At 42.7% G+C, this 25,694-nt stretch overlaps 1 protein-coding gene and 2 long non-coding RNA genes across 4 annotated transcripts in view; 2 read left to right on the top strand and 1 right to left on the bottom strand.

Annotated features, from left to right (window-relative positions):
- Nucleotides 1-13,977, bottom strand: part of zbtb20 (zinc finger and BTB domain containing 20) — a 67,718-nt gene extending 53,741 nt beyond the window's left edge. Inside the window, exons 1-3 of the mRNA XM_048230603.1 lie at nt 13,667-13,977; nt 12,803-13,400; nt 1,998-2,184 (exon numbers count right to left, since the gene is read on the bottom strand). The gene's annotated coding sequence lies outside the window, so the exon portion shown is untranslated. The remainder of the gene's footprint in view (nt 1-1,997; nt 2,185-12,802; nt 13,401-13,666) is intronic.
- A 2,130-nt stretch (nt 13,978-16,107) lies between these two features.
- Nucleotides 16,108-23,959, top strand: LOC125285979. Of its 2 annotated transcripts, XR_007192105.1 has the most exons (7): nt 16,108-16,149; nt 17,797-18,018; nt 18,732-18,937; nt 19,050-19,183; nt 21,997-22,221; nt 22,335-22,478; nt 23,403-23,959. It is a non-coding gene; the product is annotated as an uncharacterized LOC125285979 (long non-coding RNA). The 2 variants fall into 2 exon arrangements; XR_007192104.1 differs by lacking the exon at nt 16,108-16,149 and having other exon boundaries at nt 17,661-18,018.
- Nucleotides 23,960-23,967: 8 nt separating this feature from the next.
- LOC125285986 lies at nt 23,968-25,082 on the top strand. The gene is made up of 3 exons (XR_007192109.1): nt 23,968-24,168; nt 24,399-24,547; nt 24,672-25,082. It is a non-coding gene; the product is annotated as an uncharacterized LOC125285986 (long non-coding RNA).
- Nucleotides 25,083-25,694: the final 612 nt, after the last annotated feature.

Below are 25,694 nucleotides of genomic sequence, written 5' to 3'. Positions count from 1 at the left end.
AGAAGGAAAGGTAACCTAACATGCCTTTTAGCCCAGTTGACGTATTTGCTGCAATATGCAAAATATAGCTGTAGCGAACCGGCACAAAAGTAGCCTCCCGTAATAGGCTATTATATCCCATTTTATTCAAAGGTAGAACGCTACTGACAACTCCAGGCTTCCACGCATGCTTGTTTGTTTACATCGAATACAAGCTGAAGTGCAAAACGAAAGTAGGCCTAACGTTTGCCTACTGCCCCCATCAATGCAGATATTTCAAATAAAAACTAAAAGTATAAAACATATATCCTTGATTAGCCTACGTTGGGTTTTGTGGAAGAGAAAATTGACTGTTTTAGTAGTAGTATTAGGCAGTATGCAGTCAGATAGGTCACCATGGGCATATTTGGATTAGCTATAGATGGATTCACAAATAAATAAATTAGCCTACATTTGGCAGGACACTTGATATACAGGCTAAATGCAAATATGGCAATGTATTATATTATTTTACATTAACAAAATGTAGGAAAATAGAACAGACTGAAAATAAAATTTTCTGCACTGATCTTTAAAATCCTGTTTCCTGTAGCCTAAATGTTGTCAGTCATTCTTAATATTCTCAATTGGTGCACTGGCATGTTTAACTGTTAGCTGCAGTATAATGTTAGATTATGTGTAAGTTAAGTACAGAACTGACTGCGCCCAAATTTTTGTCTGTGCTCCTAAATTTTTTAACTTGGGCGCACAAGTGCTCCTGAAAAAAATGTTAGTGTAGAGCCCTGTGTACACATTTCTACTGAAAGAGGAAGCTCTGGTGATAAGCTCTGTGCAAACACACGGCTTCTGAGCCTGAACGACAACACACACATAACCACACACACACACACACACACACACATTTATCTATATTTATATTTATGCATACACTCACAAATACATACATGCAGATACAGACACACATAGAAATATGTGCAGGAAGCTACCAAACCATAGTGAAACATACATTCATATCCATTCAGAATGAGAATGAGACTCACACATATCTTATGAGAAAGAGGCAGAGAAAGAGATAGTGAGAGAGAGGGAGAGAGAGATAGTGAGAGAGAGGAGAGAGAGAGAGAGAGAGAGAGAGAGAGAGTGAGAGACAGAGAGAGAGAGAGAAAGAGAGAGATACACAGACACTTCCTTTATAAACAGTAAATACCCAGATGTATACATAGTATACTTCCTTAATAATCTACTTAATAATCTACTTCCTTTAGGGAATATCACGTAAAGTTCACATGATACACAGACCCCTAGATGGATACATGTGTGTGTGGATTTGTGTGTCTGTATCTGCATGTATATATGCACTTGTATTTGTGAGTGTACTGTATGCATAAATAGAAATATAGATAAATGTTTGTGTGTGTGTGTGAGACCGAGAGAGAGGAGAAAGAGAGAGGTACACATATACTTCCTTTATAAGTATAAGTATAAGTATAAGTATACTCTTTTGATCCCATGAGGGAAATTTGGTCTCTGCATTTATCCCAATCCGTGAATTAGTGAAACACACTCAGCACACAGTGAACACACAGTGAGGTGAAGCACACACTAAACCCGGCGCAGTGAGCTGCCTGCAACAACAGCGGTGCTCAGGTAGCAGGGCTAGGTGCCTTGCTCAAGGGCACTTCAGCCGTGGCCTACTGGTCGGGGTTCGAACCGACAACCCTCCGGTAACAAGTCCGAAGTAAATATATATTATATTATATTTATAAATATATATTATAAAAAGTAAATACCCAGCCAATATAACCTGCCACCGTGTTCCAAAGGAAGGTTGTATTGGTTACGTGAGAGAGATCAGGCCCACACACTTGTGCACTCTGCAGAGCGCTGGAGGAGATGACGGCCAGCAAACTCACACACACACAAACACACACACACACACATCCTAACCGACACAGCAGTGGACCACAAAGGCACACAGACACACACACACGCCCATAGGAAGTGTCTTCAGCACTCACCTGTTAGATGCACATGTGTGTGTGGTGGTGGCGGCGGGTGATAGTGTGTGAGTGTGGAGCCCCAGCGAGACGGTGGGTGATCGTGGGGTCTCAGCGTCGGGGCGTGTGGGGGCTCCGGGGCTCACATCGGCACCAACCCCCCCTCTCAGGACGCGCCGCTGCCTCACGGCCCTGTTGCCTTGGCAACCTGTTAAACAACGAAGAAATGCACAATTAGTGGTCTGGATGGGCTTCGGCCACGCCCAGAGAGTCGGTCCTCCCCATTGGCCACCCTAAGAGAGCGACGCCTTCATGCCCGCATGTAGGACACATATAGCTTCATAGCCAAGCCAATCATTTTAGACAATATACAACAATTAAGTACACCGTTAACGCATTCACATGTGCAGGACACATCTAGCTTCATAGCCAAACCAATAATACAATATACAACAATAAACAATATACAACAATTAAGTATACCACTTCATGTTTACGAATTCACACATGCAGGATACATTAATTCCATAGCCAAGCCAATAATTTTAGACAATATACAACAATTAAGTATACCACCTCATGTTTACGAATTCACACATGCAGGACACATTAGTTCCATAGCCAAGCCAATAATTTCAGACAATATACAACAATTAAGTATACCACCTCATGTTTACGAATTCACACATGCAGGACACATTAGTTCCATAACCAAAGCCAATCATTTTAGACAATATACAACAAATAAGTACACACGCAGGACATATAGCCAATCATTTTAGACAATATACAACAATTAAGTACACCGGTAAGGCATTCACACACGCAGGACGCTGGGCTCCACCGTATGCACATGCCCCTGTGGCACGCACACCTCTGCCCAAGCGTGTTGGCAGGGACTCGGTGAGCGGCAGACACAGCGTGAGCAACTCAGAGGAACAGCGGTAGACCAGACGTCTCCAGACTGGTACACACTGGTACACACACACACACACACGCACACACACACACGCACACACAGAAGAACTCAATGGCAGACACATCCAGACTGGGTCACCCCAAACACAATGGCAGGGTGATGTCCACAATCGCTCAATCCCTGAGATTAAAATCCTGAGCATCGCTTAGTCCCAAAGATGAGGCCTCATCTGCAGGGACGCCCTGGTACACACACACACACACACACACACCTGAGTGTGTGCTGGTCTCCCATCAGCAAGTATGTGCAAGTACACACACACACACATACACACACACACACACATACCTGAGTGTGTACTGTTCTCCCATGCTTGTGTACACACACACACACACACCTGAGTGTGTACAGCTGTCTCACGCTGGTACACAGACACACACACATCTGTGTATGCTGCTCTCCCATCCACAGGCACACACTGAATTTGATGGAATTACAGGAACCACCCAAAATGAAAATCTGACTGCATGTGAAATAAAACACAGACATGTTTGTCCGTAGAAAATAAAAGCTTTGTCTGAATAGGAAACAAAAGAGAAGTGAAAAGCTTTGCCTGCATGAACTAAAATAAACAAATTAAAAGCTTTGCCAGTATATGAAATAAATGCAAAATTAAAATCTTTGTCTGTAAAATAGAGAAATTAAAAGCTTTGTTTGTAAGTGGCGTAAAATAGAGATATTAATATCTCTATTTTAAAGCTTTAGAGATAGAGCTCTATAGACAAGGCAATCATTTTAGATAATTAACAACACATCAGTTGCAATATAACTTCAATGTCAAATGATGCAAAATCTCACCACCTTAAAGTAACTGAAAAACTGAACAATTATAAAATTCAGAAGTAACAGTCTAGATTTACTATATTGAAAATCCAGGCTGGACATGAATAACCCAGTACAACAAAAACATTTCTGAGATCCGTTTATTTTTTCATCCCATCCACAGTTTATTTTTTCAGCTGCTCTTTGCTAGCCTGACTCCGCCCTCCTACGAACTTCCACTCAATTTTAATTTCCCCTCAGTAAGTCGTCTGGGTCTGCAGTATATTCGCGGGTTTTCTCCTGCGAGAATGATGACGTTGAGGTTGTGCGCTAGTTTGAGCCAGACATGCGTCACGACCAAACGTTAGCGATTGGTTATGGCAGATCCAGAGTGGCTCTGGAAGATCCAATAGTTTTAAACCTCAACAGAGTACTCGCCTTCAAGGAAGTTAACGCTTGGCTTAGCTATTTGCTGCCCTACCTGCCTTTCAAATACCTTAAAGGTGTTCTATCGGATTGGAGTCAAAGTTTTCACTTGTTTCCCTCTTCACAAACTCTTGCTTGATCATGGAATGTCCCTCATCATGTCGGCCAGTTGTTTTGTACTATCCGTAAATAAACCGCCCGTCCCCTAAACCTTTTACACTTGTGCAACTCCATATCGTCACACTCCTGTGCACTCTCTACCCTGTGCACTCCTCTACATCGTGCACTCTCTACCCCGTGCACTCCTCTGCCCCGTGCACTCCTCTGCCCCGTGCACTTCTTTGTCCAGGCCATGCTGATTCCAAACCTGCTGGAGCATTTGAGAGCCCAGCGAAGGTAACATTTAATTTCTCCCCATCGTCACGTCACCAAAGACTCCCAATACCCATCAGGTTGGTTTCATCTTCTTAAGTTTAATCCTGCAGTTTGGTGCCGTAGGGAAAGAACACCTCTTTTCCCTTGGATGACGCCCATAGAGGTTGATGTTAAGCAATATCCATCACACACTGTGCTAGCTGAAACTCCGATCTTCATCGATAACTCCTGTGCCAAGCCTATTGCACACACACACACACACACACACATTGTGCATTGTGTTATCTAAAACTCCAATATCCATCGATAACCCCTGGGCAGAGCCTAATGCACGCACGCACGCACGCACGCACGCACACCAAGCAAGTCCTAGTAAACCTTTATGCTGTGCAGTCTCTCTCGCTCTCTCTCCGTCACACACACACTGAGCGAGACTGTGCAAGTAGCCCAGTGTCCATAATGACCTCGACACAGTAAACCTTAATGCTTTGCAGTCTCATACACACACACACACACACACAGTATACAGTAGGGCTGTCACTTTTGTGAAAAAATCCTGTTCGATTCTTGAGACATAATTGTTCATTGAATCGATTGTAAAATCGATTTTTCATGTCTAAAGACGTTTCAATTTTCAACGCCAAATATAGGCCAATCCACGAACAACTAACAGGCATCAGGACGAACGTAAAGGGGGCGCTTGAAGATGCACAAGCCAGCAATATTTCTGATGATTTCTTGGCGTGAAGTTTCGTGCACAATGACAAACAGGAGTGCAACATTCTCGAAAAACAATAAGCAGAGTGGACTGCCATAACATCAGTGAAAAACATTACTACAGGCTTCAACGTGGCTGCGTTTACAATTAGAAATGTCAAACAAATTTCGCCTACATAGAACTCACGACTGCACAGTTTGCATACCGCTTTGTCCTTCTCCATAGTTTGATATACCCAAACCCCGAAGTGCTTCCATATTGAACTCCTCAAGTTATTAGGGCCTATCACTCGTCTCTCACAGGTGATCGCGTTGTCTTCAATTTTTTGGCAAAACACCAGCAGCACAGCAGCCGATTGAAACAGCTGTTTCCGGTGCGTAAAATTGGTGGGAATTTTCTTTTTAGCTTTTGCAATGCTTACTGCACTTCGGAATTCTTTGTTATTTTTCTGCTTGTTTGTGAGTTTTGTTACATCTAGATTTTTTATTTGTTTAATTCGTTTAAAATTAATAGTGTACATATTTGGTTAAAAACAATTCCCTATTTTAGTTTTCAAAACAGTGTACAGCTTATAGTGATGTGTAGAGATGTGTTCAGTGTATAGAGATGTGTTCAGTGTACAGAGATGTGTTCAGTGTACAGAGATGTGTCGAGATGTGTACAGCCTATACAAATGTGTACAGCGTATAGAGAGGATATGTGTAGAGATGTGTACAGCACATAGAGATGTGTACAGCGTATAGAGATGTGTACAGCATATAGCGATGTGTAGGATTTTGTACAGCGTATAGATGTGTAGAGGTGTGTACAGATGTGTACAGCGCATAGAGATGTGTACAGCCTATAGAGATGTGTACAGCATATAGAGATGTGTACAGCGTATAGAGATGTGTACAGCCTATACAAATGTGTACAGCGTATAAATGTGTGTGGAGATGTGTACAGCCTATAGAGATGTGTACAGCCTATAGAGATGTGTAGATATGTGTTCTGCCTATAGAGATGTGTAGAGATGTGTTTTGCCTATAGAGATGTGTAGAGATGTGTAGAGATGTGTAGAGATGTGTTTTGCCTATAGAGATGTGTAGAGATATGTTTTGCCTATAGAGATGTGTAGAGGTGTGTAGAGATGTGTTCTGCCTATAGAGATGTGTAGAGATGTGTACAGCCTATACAGGTGTGTGGAGATGTGTACAGTGTTTAGAGATAGAGATGAGTACATTCTATAGAGATGTGTACAGCCTATAGAGATGTGTACAGCATATGCACTATCTGAGTTATGCATTACGCAAACTCAGATAATTCAAACACAGATACTGCTTCATATCAAAAGAATATATACAATAAGCTCTGTGATTTAAATGTTAAATGAATGTGTATGTGTATCTGTGTATCTGTGTGTGTGTGTGTGTGTGTTTGTGTGGTCTCAGAAATGTGTTCGCAAAATATTCACCACACACCAGAATACACCTACAGTTGATAAACACACACCACACACACCGGCAGACTCCTCATACAAACACACACCAATACACGCCACAGGCACACCACAAAAACACACGCTAGTGCATATTGCATAATCACACACACACACACACACACACTGAAACCACGCGTCCTCTGCCGAAAAACTGCTCTGACTAGAGTGATACCAAACCCAAAACAATAAACAGGTCATCCTTCCCTGTCTCTCTCTCGCTCACGTACACAAACATACACACACAACTACACATTTACACACACAAACACACACACACAATTAGACTATACAGACTATAGTACAGCTTTCACTTTCCACTTTCCAAATTCTTGAAAAAAAATGTATTGTCTTTGTCTGCACATGCACAAACACCTTTACACACACCAATGTGTTTGTTGATATTCAAACTCAACTTTGCTGATTAACCCGTGTACCCAGTAGTGAACATGCAGTGCAGGATTAGACAATTCGTTCTGAATTACACACAAAATTTCCCAACACGCTGCACTATTTTAATGTCTTTCATTTATGACACACACACACACACAGATTTGGACCATGGTACATTCCAATAAAAAGTTGCAAAATGTATTTAATCTCGAACAAATCGCCATGTGCTCCTGTGTGTGCTCCTTAGAGTGTGTGTGTGTGTGTGTGTGTGTGTGTGCGCGCTCGTTAGCACGCCTACAGTTTTGTTTCCAGCCAGGTTCTATAGATTTTGCAAATCCAATTGTTTCTGTAAATCTGGGGTGAGCCGGTACATGCATGCGTGTGTGTGTGTGTGTGTTTTAAGGACATGTGATTTGGATGACCTGTCGATGAATATCTGTGTGTGTGTGTGTGTGTGTGTGTGTGTGTGTGTGTGTGTGTGTGTGACACACTCAGCTAAAAGACTACCAGACGATAAGGAAGTTAAGGAATGTCACATTTAACATATAAGTGAAGTCTCATAATTATTATATAATACATTATTAATATGCTACCACATGCAGAAAGAGAGAGAGGGGGGGGGGGTAATTGGTTGAGTGAATAATTTGATATTTTGAAGAAAACATACAGAAGTCTGCTTCTTCTACACACCCTTACATCAAGGATAAACAGAATAAATGAACCAATAGTATTTCTGTTTTGTGTGTGTGTGTGTGTGTGTGTGTGTGTGTGTGACTGGGGTAGCACTAAGCAGCTTAGATTTACACCATCAATACCACCACAAAGATGGAAAAACAACTATGCATACAAAGCACCTACATCCAGAATCAACACATTTTACAATAGATCTACGTCAACTAAAATCAACACCAAAAACACAAATATTGTGGGTGTGTGTGTGTGTGTGTGTGTGTGTGTGTGTGTTCTCCATGTGCGTCAGGTGCCATCCCTCTTTCTTAAACATCAATGTCTCTCTCACACACACTTCTCCAGCAGGCAGGCTGCACCCCACGCGACTCGCCATGTCTAGCTAAATTGGCCTAAGTGTGAATGCAGCATTACTACTGATAACGACCAGACAGATAATATTAACGACCAGACTTACACTCAGGCTCTATTAGACATGTGCGCACACACACACACACACACACACTCTCCCTCTCTCTCACACACACACACACACACACTCTCCCTCTCTCTCTCACACACACACACTGCGGAAATCGCATCCACAAGAAAACGTCCACACACTTGCCGTTGTGAACATGTCTACACACACACACACACAAATGTGTGTGCACACTCACAGTCACACGTATGCATGCATGCACACACTTATTCACTCACACACAGGCATGTGTGCACGCGCGCACGCACACACACACACACACACACACACCTACAGTGGCAGAAACAGGAACAATGAACTTCAATTTGCTTCATTTTATATACTTAAATGTGCTAATGAAGATAATCAAAAATGTTATAATTTGTTTTGATTACAGTATAATTAAAATTATATCATCATGTTTTTTTAGAGCGTGTGTACACAAATTGTAATAAGCAATGAGAAATCATGGAACACACCCTGACATATTCAAAAGATGACCATGGCAACCTAGCCAAAGTTAGCAAACACACTCATGAGTAAAAACAACTGGCCCATACACACAACAAACAGAACGGAACAGACAGGACTGACGCCAAATACAAACACGCAAACTAGCGATATTAATATAACAAGTAATAACACTCATAAAATGCCCCACCTCCCCCCAGATACACACACATACACACAAGCATGCACATACACACGCACGCGCACACACACACACACACACACCGAGCACACGGAGAGTGCCCTCCCTCTCACACAAACGCTCTCTCTCATTCTCACTCAATGTCTCCCTCTCTCACACACACACAAGAAAATAAAATACACATGCACACGGGTCTGTTTGTCTGACAGACAGTAAAATAAAACACATATGCTAAGTTCCATTTTATAATTTGACAACAATATAACACCACATGCACACTTGAGAGCGCGCAATAAGCTATGCAGTAGGCTACCCTAGTCATACCGAAACTCATTACGGCTTCTTAAGTCACTCTGAAAGTAAGAGAATCGGTCAAAGATGTAAAGCAGATTCGGCCAACGCATCCGGTTGGATATCAGAGCTGTGTCAATATCGGCACATACATCGCCAAGGCTACTCTCTTCCAATGGGGTAACGCAATTCGTCCTGTGTTGAGAAACGGTCGGTATGGGGCCTGGGCGATATGCATTCGTTATTGCATTGCAATTACATTGCAATTTTAGCCTTTCTGGCTTTCTCGTTCTAGGTTAACTTAGGACCCATCGCTTACTGGTCTAACAGTGAAATCTTCCATAAACTGTTGCTGCTAATTGAATTTACAGAAACACATAAACTGAACTTAGACAAAGCCATACCCGACAATAGTCATGGAAATGTAAAACGGATGTTAGGTCTCAAAGTTCTAAATTCGGTTGTCAGAACTGATGCTTTACTATTTAATTTCTTTAAAAGACAAAGGATTGCGTGTAATACATTACAAATTAATTAATTTGGCAAGAGGTCAACGACATGTGCGTGATGGCATTTTGCGAAGTGTGTGTGTGTGTGTGTAAGAGAGAGAGAGAGATTTTCAGAAACTGAGTGCGCAATAGAAAGCTGGAGAAAGCGGGAGGGAGCGTGGAGATTCTCTCTGTCTCCTGAATAAAACGTCCTGAGATTTATATATTATATAACCTAATTGTGTGCATTTCTGTGTCTCTGTGTGTGTACAGAGAAGGGTGCAGGGGTCCAAAACAGCATAGTGCTGCAGGTTGTTCTGTAGGTGCGTGTATCGACGTCCATTAGCTGAAAATTATATTTCATAAGAGGCAGATGTTAGGCTAGTTGTTCTTTTAGCCATTTCCCCGAAAACTTTAGGTTCAGCATAACACAATAAATAGCCCATCTTAGGCTAAAACAACGAGTGCAGACAGACTCTGACTTGTTTCACAGAACGGTTCTTAAACTTTTCAGAGGGATGTTTTGTAATGACAATTTACCATTAAACGTACTATTATGCAGGTTGGCATAATGTTCCCAGTAAGAAAAAATACAATTTGAAGCCAGGTGCAACCCCTTTAACAACTTGAGAGCAATGGGGCATAGGCTAGTAATCGTCCACAACAAATTAATAACTTATCAATAAACGGTTAGAAATTGTCAAAAGATGAATTTGTATTGTGAGCTACCATTCATTGGCAGGGCTGACTGACTATATATATATAAGGCCTGTTCTAGGCTACACCTTTCAATGTACACTAGCGTGCCCTGTCCACAATCGACGAATAAAAGCGTGCAAGACAGAGTAAGATCACACTGCTGTGGAGGATAGAAACGAAATGAAATAAAAAATAAAAAAAACTCGTGGATTCGATGTTTAACAGGAAGTCTGCATTCCTGGTTAACAGTCAGGTAGTGACAGCTGGCGGGGAGCGACAGAGAAAAGGGGACAGACACACTATTCCAGAGGACATTGCTTCAACAACTCTATGCGTTTATTAATTTATTTCAAAGGCTCAGGTAGGATATACCTGGATAGTTCAGGAGAGAGTTTGTGTGCTCTGTGAGCCGTTCTTGGTCTGTCTCCCTCTCGCCCACTTCATCATGCCTTCCTCACATTTGAAATCCATAATAAATGACCCGATCGTCATAACCTACTTTTGTTTCTGTCGGGTCGGTAATCCGAGCAAGCGCGCTCCAATGCAGGCTTTGGCACGGATCTGCTCCTGATGCTCGCCACTCGCGAGCGCCCGCAGGGTGTGCGAAGTGTGGCCTCTCGACCCGATCATATTCCTTGTCCAAGATTTTGAGCCACGTGCACCGTCTAATACCGATGGATGGGCTCTGATAATAAGCGACTCGTCCTCTGATTCAAACCGAATCAGCTAAACTATAGGACACTGCGAGAGCTCAGAGGCATGGTGGAATCAGGGCACCGAGTCTCTTCCATACCTGACCCCTCAGCTCGCAGTGTCCAGAGAGAGCAACATGCCCAAGCAGTAGGCCACGCTGGGTCTACATGGTGCCTCTGCACTGGCATCGACTCAAGCATGTCCTTAAACCTGATTAGCCTGCTCGCTATTCATCCCAAATAAAATGACCAGGCACAAGACAATAAAGCAAAAATGTTAACTGAGTATCCTGGTAATGGTCGTCTTTCGGGAAAAGGCCACACTCTTAGTTAGTTTGCATGTGTTTCAGAACTTGAAATAGGCTAAGCTGATGGATCTATGTGGGCTGCACAGGAAATGTTTAGTGTGATAGGCCATCCGAATAAATTACAATCAAAAGACAGCCAAGAACGTTCACTTCGGCTGACAGAAATTCCATGTAAAGCTTTTTAGAAAGAAAAAAATATGGGTTATAATGTGAAAACAAATAAGTAGCCTCCTTTGTCATTAGGTTGTTTGAAATATTCTATTCTAAATATTGAGATAAGAAAATACTTCCCGAGTCTAGGCCTATGGGCTATTCCAGTGAACACAATAGCACTCTATGCAACTAATAGGCCATAAGGTAATAGGTAGGCCTATACATGAACAGTTATCAGGCCCAGGAAAATTATGTCTCAGTTTGGTATAACAACCAAACTATCTGTGAAAATCCATGTGGCAACCTAACAGCCAAAAGTAGCTGGTTCGGCGCAAGCACACACAACTGAGAGATAAGGAGTCAAGATATAATTCCAACAGGCCTGATTGGTTTTTTTGGTCAGGGCTAGGTCTGCTACGTGTGGTCGTTATTGTGGCAGATATTAAATATTGAGGGGACATTGTGTTTGGCAGTTGGCTGTCTGTGCACGCTGAGGACCATCAAAGCCGAACGGCTCCGCACAAAAAACAACAACAAAAAAACAGAGACTGGCTACACGCCGTCACCCAATATCATAAGCTAATCTTCATTCACAAAAATTACGCAATTCCATTATATTGAAATTGCGATCTTCTAGTAACCAGACTAAGACATAGCATAGCGCGTGCATTGCTCGCTCTGCCTCTCCCTCCCTCTCCCCTCCCTCCGAATGTCACCTCAGGTCTTCTCTCGCCTCAAAACGGCCGACCCGACCCGTCACTGCCGAAACAGGCTAGCCCTCTCTCCGAAATGAATCTCCATGTCCTCCTTCCTCGTCCATTATTTTCTAATAACCCAATATAGCCTACGATTACAGTAGCCTACACGCTAATGGACTCTTTCTAAATTCACAAGAACCAACCTTCAAAATAAAGTTTAACGCTTTTAAATTCACGAAATCTTTCGCTGGAAATGCAAATGGGAGGAGACGACAATATTATATTATCGGATAAAAATATAAAGTCTGGGAGCGATAGCTGACCATGTGCGTCTGTAAAATGTCGCTTGTATGTCGTGTTTTACGCAAAGTTTCGCAAACGTGGGTTATTTCGACCCAGCAACAAACGTGGAATTGTCCAGTAGAGCCGGAGGTAGTGCCAAGAAAGACATAAGACATTAAACCGAGGTTGGTGGCAGGTACGGGGCAGAAGCAGAGCCCATGCCGCTTGGGTGAACATCCACTGGGGCTGGCTAGTGAAATATTTTGGAGGCAATCTGTCGTCCTACCTGCTTGTTCGGAGTTGGGGGATTCCTTTCCCCTTTGTCGCCTCTTGCTGTCTATCTTGCGGGCCACGGCGATGTAAGGGTCCTTTCTTTTCAGTGTCTGTAGCCAGTAGCCTATACTGTCTTTCTTTCTCTCTCCTGGGGACTGGAGGCTGTAGGCTAGTTGGTAGTTTCTCCTCTGTCTTCGGGTTGCGTTCCAAAAAAATAAAAAAAACAAAAAAACAAAAAGACAAGGACTAGCTTAATTTGTGGCCTAATTTATTTTCTTCGCAGTTCCTTGTTCCTTGTCTTTATTTTTAATTTTGTCAACAGCACAAATAATGTCCTCTCCGAACCCCCAATTCCTTCTGTTTGTTCACAGTAAACCCATCTTTGCCTTCGCTCTGTGTTTCAATCAAATAGGCGTGTGGTGCATCCTAACTTTCCCAACCCAAAACCCGAAAAGACCTCTCTGCCGTGCGATCTCTCCCCCTTTTCGGCGAATCAGCCGACTCCGCCTTCTTTTTTCCACTATTGGTCCAGATGTTTTTTCAGACACGCCTTTTGTGTCGTCTGGGCTTCGCAGAGTTGTGTCGTGGGAGCGCAAACTGGACTGGGTGATCTGTCAATCAAACATAGTTAGCTTTTAGCATGCAATCGCCCTCTGCAACCAGGAAGTGTATAAAGGTGAGAAGAAATAGGGTTGAAGCCACCCGCTGACACCCGAACATGTTTTTTAAGTTTTACTTTTTTAAAATCAACATACAATTTCGCTATGGAGACATGTAAGTGTATTGTCTTGCAGCCTAAATCTTTCACTAAACCAGTACAGATGTAAACCTGTACTCAGTGCTTGCATTCTGTATTAAGTAAAAGGGAGGCACCAACATATCTGTCACTCGCTGTCACTTCTCATTGGTTGGAATCAACGTCTATCAATTCTCTCAGATTTTTGGTTGGACGGCGATTGACCCAAACAAGTCTCTTCGCGACAGGCAGCAGGCTTGTTCGTGAGTCCCCCACTCACTTCGTCTACGCATTTATATTTCGCTTTATTTATTTCTCATACGTCCTGAGTTGACCTCGGAATTGAAAAGAGATGCGAGGGGGGTACGAGAGATATCCAATCAGAGCAGGAAAGACGGACACCGCGTGCTTGCCAATTGGCGCTCGGCTTGCACGTTCGGACTGTGAAGCCTTGCAGTCGCGAGAGAGACCCTAGCTACCCCCTGCCCGTTTGCGCCGACGCCCCCCCACCCCCGCCCTCTTGTGTCTAGACATTGACAGGTGTGTGTGCGTGTGTGTTCGTCTAGACGGTGGAACTGGGAAGAATAATCAGACATCCTCCATGCATCCATCTTTAATCTCCATTATTTGCCAAATGCCCGTCGTGGATATTTAAGACAGAACCTCTATTGCACATTAACGTTAGACCACAAACATCGCTCCGACTATCAAACCCGTTGATTTCAAGACAACATAAATGTAAGCCTAATTAAACAAATTTGTAATTATAAAATACTAAAAAATGCATTATTCTTTTTGGTTGTGAAGGCCTCTGCTACATGCTAGCTGACCAGCGACATGCTTGCAAATTAGGTAGGGTGGGGGAAGCCATTTTATTTTAATAACGCGATATCAGAAAGGTCCATTTTGGGATTCGACTAAAGTGAGTTTGATTCGGTGTTTCGGGCGTGCATTGACCGAGTTTCAATCTGCAGTTCTTATGAAACTAAAAAGTAAAGTAAGATTCCATGCTAAATACTCCGTCCAATCGTTTCTTTTATGATTAATTTAAAAATATACAAATATAGCATACACGCAAGGAGGCTTCCGGGTTGAAATGGAGAACTCAGATGGACTTCTAGAGCCCCCTATTGGATGAAAAAAAATCGACAAGTTATTTCCGGTCGTCGGGTTCAGCCCAGGACACTCTTCGTCATGTTTTTGGCCTACATACGAAAATATGACCTAATTCGACCTTATAGAAGTATTCAGAACGACAAAAATCCACATTCAGTGCCTAACTTAAAGTATGTTTGGCATTTTTGTGAAATAAACACTAAAGGTTTGCATGTCTAGCTGCACAAAAAGTTTACTTTGTTCAACTCAAATGACCCACATGCAGACAGACGGTGCTCTGCAAAATGTCTAAACTGGGTCAGTAGAGTTTTAAGCTGCTTTGTATATTAAACATGAACATTTTATAGGCCATATCAAATGGTTGTTCGTATAAACGAGGCTGTAGTCCTAACTGGCTTCACAGAGGTCACTGGGGTTGGCAATCAGAAAGTTTAGCTGTACAGCTGGCACTGCACCATTACGTGCATGTCCAGTATGAACAAATGTGTGTTCGTTCATAAAACTGTGTGTGAGCTATTCATACTGAAGGTATGAAAACAAGGCTTTTGCATGGAGGAAAGTCATGACAAACGATTGCACAGCAACTTTTACACATCTTTTGCACACTTGTCTGTAGAGCCTGGCTGTATGCAAATATAAAGATGTTTTCAATCCAGACTTGGCTAACTTATTGGCCCATTTGTGTGTGACCTATTCATGCTGGACACAAGAAACTCACGCCAATTCTGCCTATCACAGAGAGCTTTGCAGATATGTAAGTCAGCTATCAAGAAGCAGCTGGCTATGGGTAGGGATAACATTGGGCTGATATTTATACTATGATAGCAAATACATTTTATTATGCTGAAACCTGTCACCATTTAGCCTCGTGAGACCATCCTGATCTCGTGAGCTTCAGGTTTCCATTCGCAGATCAGTCTGGCATCTTTCCGATAGAGAAAATTTAGAGCAGTTCACCAAATGAACGGCCAATCAGCGTTGGTTTTGAGGTGGGTTTAGGTGTGACGCAACAAACAACTTGACGGCATCCACAGATGAGATGAGCATAGCTATCGCGCAAGTTTTATTCAAATTAGAAAGTATTCCTGGGGAAGCTGTGAAGCTATGAGTAATCAGCCATGCAGCTGGGAGGAATGAACGACACAGACATCCTCCACGGCCGATTCCAGTTCATAATGGAGGAATATACTTTTTTCAGAAGTGTAGCTACCGTGAAAACTTGATGGGAATTGTCGTTGATTAGGTTCATGTCACATACAAATGGTAAGTTAAAAAATGTTAATGTTACGTTGCCTAACTTAATTGTATGTTAAACGAAGGCATTAGAAGAACACTTTGTTCATCTAATTGGTTGATTTGGCCCGTCGACAACCAACATAGGTGGTGATAGACAGATGGTTTATCCAATCAGCTAACCAGTATTTCCGCCCCTTCCCAAAAGTTCTCCAACGGAAAGTTCCCAGATGGACATGCAGAGCAAATGCGAAGCATCCATCTGGCGGAGTCAGGTTAGTCACCATTACCCTCACTTCCATTGATTATCGAATAATACTAATCCCCCATGTACATCTATATGTCTGCAGAAACAGCAGAAAAGATTACCTGAAATATTTAGATGTATCCCTAATCCGTATAACACCAGTGAACTACATTTAGATTTTTCATTTAACAAACCGTAAAACACCAGGGCTTGTTTTACCAGGGGCTCAAGGGGCTTGTCTTACCAAGCTCCAACTACTTGTCTCGACATTTAATGCTATGGCAAAGCCTCATTGGCTATCACTCTGACTGATCAGAGGTAGCCATGGAGCACATACTCTCCATATTCAAGTAGGCTATACAAGCAATTATTAAAGAAGAGTTTCTGCTTGAATTCAAAGTATCATTTCAAATTATTCAATAGGCTACATTTAAACTATAAAACTGACTAAATTACCCAGATGGTCGTAGACATTAATCACTGTAGGACAACTGAAACAACACGAAATAAACAGGGCTGATACTGTAAATATTTTATTCCTGTAGGCTATACTACCTTAACCTGACTCTCGCCAGATGAATTTCGTGTCAGGTTAATACTACCTACCTACATTACTGGTAGCCTACATTTTGGAACAGTATAGCTACATTAACTAATTATCTTTAATGTCTTCCAGTAGCCTATCGTATAGGTTGTATATATAGCTTAGTTGGCTTGTGCATGATGAATATGACTTGATGTTTTGTAGCCTACATTTCCGTCAGTCTACAGTCTTTTAGCCCATCTTTACCATGATAACCCTTCCAAGATAGAACCTTTTCGACACTCTACTTTGAGAGACCAACCACCACTCATTCCATCGATGTTGAATTTTGGGCGCCTGACGGAAACTGATCAATATCTGACCAACAATTAACATCGATTTCACACTCTTTTGCTGTCCGGGTTTGCAAATCATTCATTTAGAACATTTAAGTTGGGCTATTTGTTATTATAATCACAGCACGGCCTTACTATGTTATCATTACCATATCATTACAATATCGCAATTAATAAGTCATCATAATCATCATCGTCAGCATGGCATGTCACACATAGCCTATCTGCTCCACCACTGAGTTCTTATCACGTAGCCTCAACTAAACTCCACCACCTGCTCACTGTCCCTCTGCTCTGTATGCTTGCTTACATCCTCGTTCAAACTCAACAAACTTCAACATGTTGCTGACATATGCTAGCCTACTTGCAATATTGTATTTTTGAAGCTTCTACATTGGTGTTACTTTTGCACTATTGGCACTACCGGCACCCGCCGAAATTTCGTGTAGGCAACTTCGATTAACTTTTGAAGCGCTCACAGAATCCTGGTTCTGCACCAAATGCGAGGGGTGCCTGACGTGAGCTGTTATTGGATCAGTCGAGTGTCAATATGGAAATGTAACCAATGGGCCGCTGATTGCCCTTCCTTTGGGCCGATCGTTGGCCAAAATGATTCAATTCTATATAGCCCATAGCCTATTCTATCGGCCCAAAAGGTGCGTCGGCCCACCGGGAAAATGCCCGGTATGCCAGATGGCCAGTCTGCCCATGGGTTCACCCCAGTACACACGGTAGTCAAGTCATTATCTTAGGCTTCCTTGCACACTGTTGACCCTCTACATTCTCAATGTTGCAGGTCAGAGGTCAGAGGGCACTGACTCCTGTGTGGCCCAGTCAGTCAGCGCAACTCTGGGCCCGGGACAGCTGGTCTCCTAAGGACTGGGTCCAACCCAGCAGGTCTCATTACTTAGGACACTGGTCCAGAACACAATGTCTACTGCTCACAGCAACAGCAGCCCACAGAGAGCAACTACAACCAATTACAGAACTGAGTGACCTGAATTACATGAAGAGCAAAGTGAGGAAAGCTCAATCTGTTATTCATTTGAAACTAAACAACTTACAAAGCCAATACAGCCAAACAACATGGGCTAAATTATATAAACACCGATAGGGCTGGAAAATAGTTGAGGTAAACTGAATTCCAACACATGCGAAGACAAGAAACAATAACATGTTTTAGTAATGCATGTACCCACAGTCATAAGATTTAAGCACAGTGCACATTCATGAACATCAGTATAAAATATGAAATGTAAACATGCCAGAGCTCATTTTCATCCGTAGTCCCTAGGTAGGCTACTGTAGGTAACACAGGAAACAGAAGGAGATACAAATAACCTACAAAATATATATCTACACAGATAAGGACTGAGTCACTATGCTGTCCACAAATACTGAACAGTGACAAGGCCAGCAGAACAAATAACAATGATCAAGAGCCTACACAAAGTCAAGTCAAGTCAGTTTTATTTTTAAAGCACATTTAACATGCACAGAGTGCAACCCAAAGCGCTCCACAAACAAGACACATAACAAAAAGACAAAAGAGGCCGGATGGAGCGGCGTAGTCACCAGCGTGCCCGTGACATCAAGACATGACAAATACATTTAAAAAATAACAGAGTGGGGCCACTTTGGATTGATTGCAAAACAGATGTGCTGCTGTGTGCATCTGAGTGTCCTATAAACCAATGAATAAATAAACTTATTTTGTGTGTATATTCTTAGGCCAGTGCCTCTGAGGACCCAGCAATGTATCCCTCTGAAATGGCTGCTGCCCCCCAGTCCATGCCTAAAAAAACTGGTTGTCTGGTTGGTCCACTGGCCTCAGTTTTACAATTTCAAGCCCCAAACAGCCATCAGTAAGGCCACAAACTAGGCCATCATCATCTGGACAATACACTGCACAACCTTCATCATGGCAATACCCACAGGTAAGTCACGTATTGGGTTGACAGTCAGCCAATGTTCACATTCACTGAAATGTTTGTAACACCTTGGTCACCATTGAAGTATCAATGTGTAATTTTTTTTATCAATTTGAAGGAAAGAACTGAAAGACCCTATTCATTGTTGAGTCCCTCGAGGGAAGCCAGTGGTGTGACACAACAGCCCTCAGTAAGGCCACGAACTAGGCCATCATCATCTGGACAATACCTGCATCATGGCAATACCCACAGGTAAGCCATGTATTGTGTTGACAGTCAGCCGGAGTTCACATGGACCATAGAATAATCTAGAATAGTATCTACTTTTTGGCTCCCCTTATCCTTGGCCAAGGCCTCTGCTGGAATAACAACTCCCCCAGAAGATAACTGCAATGAGACGCTCTTTGTATCCCTTCACCCCACCTGCAAACAGACTATGAACTCTACACATATACATACACACACACACACACACACACACACATCTTTACACACGTACACCCCCTACTCCCCATCCCATGCCTTCACCCCACCTGCACACACACACACACACACACACATCTTTACACACATACACCCCCTACTCCCCATCCCATGCCTTCACCCCACCTGCCCACACACACACACACACACACATCTTTACACACATACACCCCCCTACTCCCCATCCCATGCCTTCACCCCACCTGCACACACACACACACACACACACACATCTTTACACACATACACCCCCTACTCCCCATCCCATGCCTTCGCAGCTTCTTACTCCCAGTCTGACAAGCGGGTCTGGAACAGCGCTGACCATGGCTGCAGGAAAGGATGGCTGATTGACTGGTATCTCTCTCTCTCTCTCTTACACACACACACACACACACACACACACTTTGCAAAATGCCATCACGCACATGTCGTTGACCTCTTGCCAAATTAATTAATTTGTAATGTATTACACACAATCCTTATTGTATTTTAAAGAAATTAAATAGTAAAGCATCAGTTCTGATAACCGAATTTAGAACTTTGAGACCTTCATGTTTTAAAACAGGATAACATCCGTTTTACATTTCCATGACTATTGTCGGGTATGGCTTTGTCTAAGTTCAGGTTATGTGTTTCTGTAAATTCAATTAGCAGCAACAGTTTATGGAAGATTTCACTGTTAGACCAGTAAGCGATGGGTCCTAAGTTAACCTAGAACGAGAAAGCCACAAAGGCTAAAATTGCAATGTGCGTGTGTGTGTGTGCATGCTTGTGTGTATGTGTGTGTATCTGGGGGGAGGTGGGGCATTTTATGAGTGTTATTACTTGTTATATTAATATCGCTAGTTTGCGTGTTTGTATTTGGCGTCAGTCCTGTCTGTCCCGTTCTGTTTGTTGTGTGTATGGGCCAGTTGGTTTTACTCATGGGTGTGTTTGCTAACTTTGGCTAGGTTGCCATGGTCATCTTTTGAGTATGTCAGGGTGTGTTCCATGATTTCTCATTGCTTATTATGATTTGTGTACACACGCTCTAAAAAAACATGATGATATAATTTTAATTATACTGTAATCAAAACAAATTATAACATTTTTGATTATCTTCATTAGCACATTTAAGTATATAAAATGAAGCAAATTGAAGTTCATTGTTCCTGTTTCTGCCACTGTAGGTGTGTGTGTGTGTGTGTGTGTGTGTGTGTGTGTGTGTGTGTGTAGGTGTGTGTGTGTGTGTGTGTGTGTGTGTGTGTGTGTGTGTGTGTGTGTGTGTGTGTGTGTGCGCGCGCGCGCGCGTGCACACATGCCTGTGTGTGAGTGAATAAGTGTGTGCATGCATGCATACGTGTGACTGTGAGTGTGCGCACACATTTGTGTGTGTGTGTGTGTGTGTAGACATGTTCACAACGGCAAGTGTGTGGACGTTTTCTTGTGAATACAATTTCTGCAGTGTGTGTGTGAGAGAGAGAGAGGGAGAGTGTGTGAGTTTGTGAGAGAGAGGGAGAGAGAGTGTGTGTGTGTGTGTGTGTGTGTGTGTGTGTGTGTGTGTGTGTGTGTGCATGTGTAATAGAGCCTGAGTGTAAGTCTGGTCGTTAATATTATCTGTCTGGTCGTTATCAGTAGTAATGCTGCATTCACACTCAGGCCAATTCAGCTAGACATGGCGAGTCGCGTGGGGTGCAGCCTGCCTGCTGGAGAAGTGTGTGTGAGAGAGACATTGATGTTTAAGAAGGAGGGATGGCACCTGACTCATATGGAGAACACACACACACACACAATATTTGTGTTTTTGATGTTGATTGTAGTTGACGTAGATCTATTGTAAAATGTGTTGATTCTGGATGTAGGTGCTTTGTATGCATAGTTGTTTTTCCATCTTTGTGGCGGTATTGATGGTGTAAATTTAAGCTGCTTAGTGCTTAGTGCTACCCCAGTCACACAAAACAGAAATACTATTGGTTCATTTATTCTGTTTATCCTTGATTACTGTAAGGGTTTTCACCTGTAGAAGAAGCAGACTTCTGTATGTTTTCTTTTCAAAATATCAAATTATTCATTCAACCAATTACCCCCCTCTCTTTCTGCATGTGGTAGCATATTAATAATGTATTATATAATAATTATGAGACTTCACTTATATGTTAAATGTGACATTCCTTAACTTCCTTATTGTAGCCTTTTAGCTGAGTGTGTCACACACACACACACACACACACACACACAGATATTCCTCGACAGGTCATCCAGATCATATGTCCTTAAAACACACTCACACACACACACACACACACACACACACACACACACACACACATATACACACACACACACACACACACGCATGCATGTACCGGCTCACCCCAGATTTACAGAAACAATTGGATTTGCATCCATTCCTCATAGTTTGAAGTGTTAGAACTTTCCAGGTAGTTAGAGTAGGTAGGTACCTAAAAGTAGCAAGTGAAGGTCAATGAACAGAGTGGGGCCACTGTGGATTGATTGCAAAACAGATGTGCTGCTGTGTGCATCTGAGTGTCTTATAAACCAATGAATAAATAAACTTATTTTGTGTGTATGTATTTTCTTAGGCCAGTGCCTCTGAGGACCCAGCAATGTATCCCTCTGAAATGGCTGCTGCCCCCCAGTCCATGCCTAAAAAAACCCATAAACAACTGCAACACAGGAGGTCTGATTGGTCCACTGGCCTCAGTTTTACAATTTCAAGCCCCAAACAGCCATCAGTAAGGCCACAAACTAGGCCATCATCATCTGGACAATACACTGCACGACCTGCATCATGGCAATACCCACAGGTAAGTCACGTATTGTGTTGACAGTCAGCCAATGTTCACATATCACTGTAATGTTTGTAACACCTTGGTCACCATTGAAGTATCAATGTGTAATTTTTTTTATCAATTTGAAGGAAAGGACTGAAACACCCTCATCATTGTTGAGTCCCTCGAAGGAAGCCAGTGGTGTGACACAACAGCCCTCAGTAAGGACACGAACTAGGCCATCATCATCTGGACAATACACTCCACGACCCGCATCATGGCAATACCCACAGGTAAGCCATGTATTGTGTTGACAGTCAGCCGGAGTTCACATGGACCATAGAATAGTCTAGAATAGTATCTACTTTTTGGCTCCCCTTATCCTTGGCCAAGGCCTCTGCTGGAATAACAACTCCCCCAGAAGATAACTTCAATGAGACGCTCTTTGTATCCCTTCACCCCACCTGCAAACAGACTATGAACTCTACACATATACATACACACACACACACACACACACACACATCTTTACACACATACACCCCCTACTCCCCATCCCATGCCTTCACCCCACCTGCACACACACACACACACACACACACACATCTTTACACACATACACCCCCTACTCCCCATCCCATGCCTTCACCCCACCTGCACACACACACACACACACACACATCTTTACACACATACACCCCCTACTCCCCATCCCATGCCTTCACCCCACCTGCACACACACACACACACATCTTTACACACATACACCCCCTACTCCCCATCCCATGCCTTCACCCCACCTGCACACACACACACACACACACACACATCTTTACACACATACACCCCCTACTCCCCATCCCATGCCTTCACCCCACCTGCACACACACACACACACACACACACACACATCTTTACACACATACACCCCCTACTCCCCATCCCATGCCTTCACCCCACCTGCACACACACACACACACACACATCTTTACACAGATACACCCCCTACTCCCCATCCCATGCCTTCGCCACTTCTTACTCCCAGTCTGACAAGCGGGTCTGGAACAGCGCTGACCATGGCTGCAGGAAAGGATGGCTGATTGACTGTACTGGGCCACCTCCACCTGGTGATAATGTGCTACACTGATGCTCCATTTAGAAGTAAATGTGTAATCTTTTCCAACAATGACATTATTCATCTGTCCTTTGATCAACAGGAAGATGTAGAGGAAGGTGCTACAGATGCTTCAGACACATCTGTGAGAGATATGAGCATTAGCTTTGGGGAAATGGATTTGGCCCGAGCTCTGGCTCTGTCTCCAGCTCTGGATGGGCAGGAAGAAAGTGGCTAGTCGATGAGGCCAAGCTGATGGAGCTTTTTAGAACATGCGCTCAGTGTGGTGTGGCCATTGAGTAAAAACGAGTAGCCACACGTGCCAGCCAGATCAGAATACACTGGACGTGTTTGAAGGGACATACCGGGGAATGGGCATCATGCACCGACCAAAGAAATATGGGCCGCAACAACATCTTGACATGTGCTGCAACATTTTTCACCAGAGCCACCTACTTGGACATTAAAGAATGGGCAGAACTAATCAACCTGCAGCTACCAGGCAAGACTCAGTTTTACGCCATTCAATCCAAATACCTCATCCCTATGATAAATCATGCATACAAGGGACATCAACAAAAAATTCTGGAGAGGATTTCTCAACTTTCTGCTTCAGGGCAAAAACTGGAAATGTGTGGTGATGCGTGGTGTGATAGCCCTGGCAAGCATTGTTATTCATCAGATTTTAGTTGACTTTCAAATATACACAATTCCTTTTTTTTTTTCAAAATCACAGACATGTTTGTTTTTCCAAAAGGCTACAACATGGCTGGAACATGACTCCCCAGCTTTCCATGCTCTCACAGAGTTGGTTGAGGAAAAAACCCTCCTGCGTGACCTGAGACAGATGGCTTTGTTCAAGCACACTGGTATGCCTTCACAGTCTTTGAAATGAGTTTCTTAGAATTGCATTATCTTTGTTATTAAAAAAGAGGAAGCGAACAGCTGTTTATTATCTAGTTACACTGTTGTTATTTGTAACCTCAGACAGCATAAGACTGTCAGCATTCCTGATACATCTAAACTTTTCAACACCAGCTATTATCACTTTACATGACTGATATTGATTGATATATTTTCAATTGGACATATTTTGCAGGATCTCTTGAAGTCTTTCATAACGTACGCACCTGAGGTACGCACCAAAGCGACTTCTCTTTATATACGACTCGATGAGAGCCCGCACAGAGTTGGCCATCATAGATCACAATATCAATATTGGAAGGGAACAAAAAACAACGCTTGAGGGTACAGTAAATAGTAGAATAACTAACTTGATTTCGGACTTATTTTACCATGGCACATATAGCTAAACATAGTTATAGTAGCCTACATAATCAACAACTTATTTTTACTTTTGTCTGTGGGATAGGAAAACCGCAGTACAAGGACATGTACACAAAGACGACACAGCAGTGGGTGGCTAAGCCAGTGTATGAGCCCACCTCTCAGGACTTTCGAAAAGACCTGATGGAGGACGTCTTGAAGTTGAGGGAGGAGAAAAGCCTGGAACCTTGGCCCCGTCCTCCTCCTCGCCCAAGAAGGTTGCTGCAAAACATAGCACCAGTGCCGAGGCCAGACCTGTCTGAGTTGGTGGCCCAAAGACTGTCACGGTTCAAGCAACTCTGACTTGTAGTGACATTTCTTTTGTTCTTTTAGAGTACAGTTTTCTTTGTATTTTTTATTTATAATGTACATAGTTTGTTTTTCCTTTTGTGTTTATTCCATGTTCTATGTGTGGTCTACGTCTTTGTTGCTTGTCTATAAATAAATATTGTAGTTTGGAATGAAAACAAACAAAATGTGTTGATTTTATATTGTTGTTATTTCAAATGAGTATGAACAATATTTGTATTACCCTTTCACATTGCAATACAAATAATATCAACAAAGTAAAAAATTTTAGTAATTGGTAACTAGATGATCCTGGAAGCGTCTTCTGCCTCCTGGAATCCATGGTATACTCCACTGGTAGAGGGGTATTTTCTTATTGCTGTAACCACACAGCTTGGCAGAACTTGTCTTTCCCCTCATCCCAGTTTCTCTCCTTGAAGCACCCACTCAAGGAAAACCCTGTTGGTAGCATCGGCTAACTAGCGCCAGATTTCGGAGTGCAGGGGACAAGCCGAGATGGGCTATGAGACATACGTTCACACTCGGTATCATGCTTCAACACACTTTAGGTCAATATCACACCGGAATAGAGTCCCGAAGCCATGACGTAGCGTTGCCAAGGCAGCAATTTCACTGGATCTAAACAAATCAATCTAACCATTGAAATCGCCATAGCGGTGGCTTTCTTAATCTATTTCAATAATTTTACAACGTTTCTAAGACGTTAGTATATTTTTTTACACTGTAGGAATCACATACTACAACATATATTCATACCAAC

Source organism: Alosa alosa, chromosome 2, assembly GCF_017589495.1.
Source record: "Alosa alosa isolate M-15738 ecotype Scorff River chromosome 2, AALO_Geno_1.1, whole genome shotgun sequence".
In the NCBI taxonomy this organism is placed as follows: domain Eukaryota; kingdom Metazoa; phylum Chordata; class Actinopteri; order Clupeiformes; family Clupeidae; genus Alosa; species Alosa alosa.
Note: the sequence above shows the minus strand (reverse complement) of the source record. Positions and strands in the feature narration are given on the sequence as shown.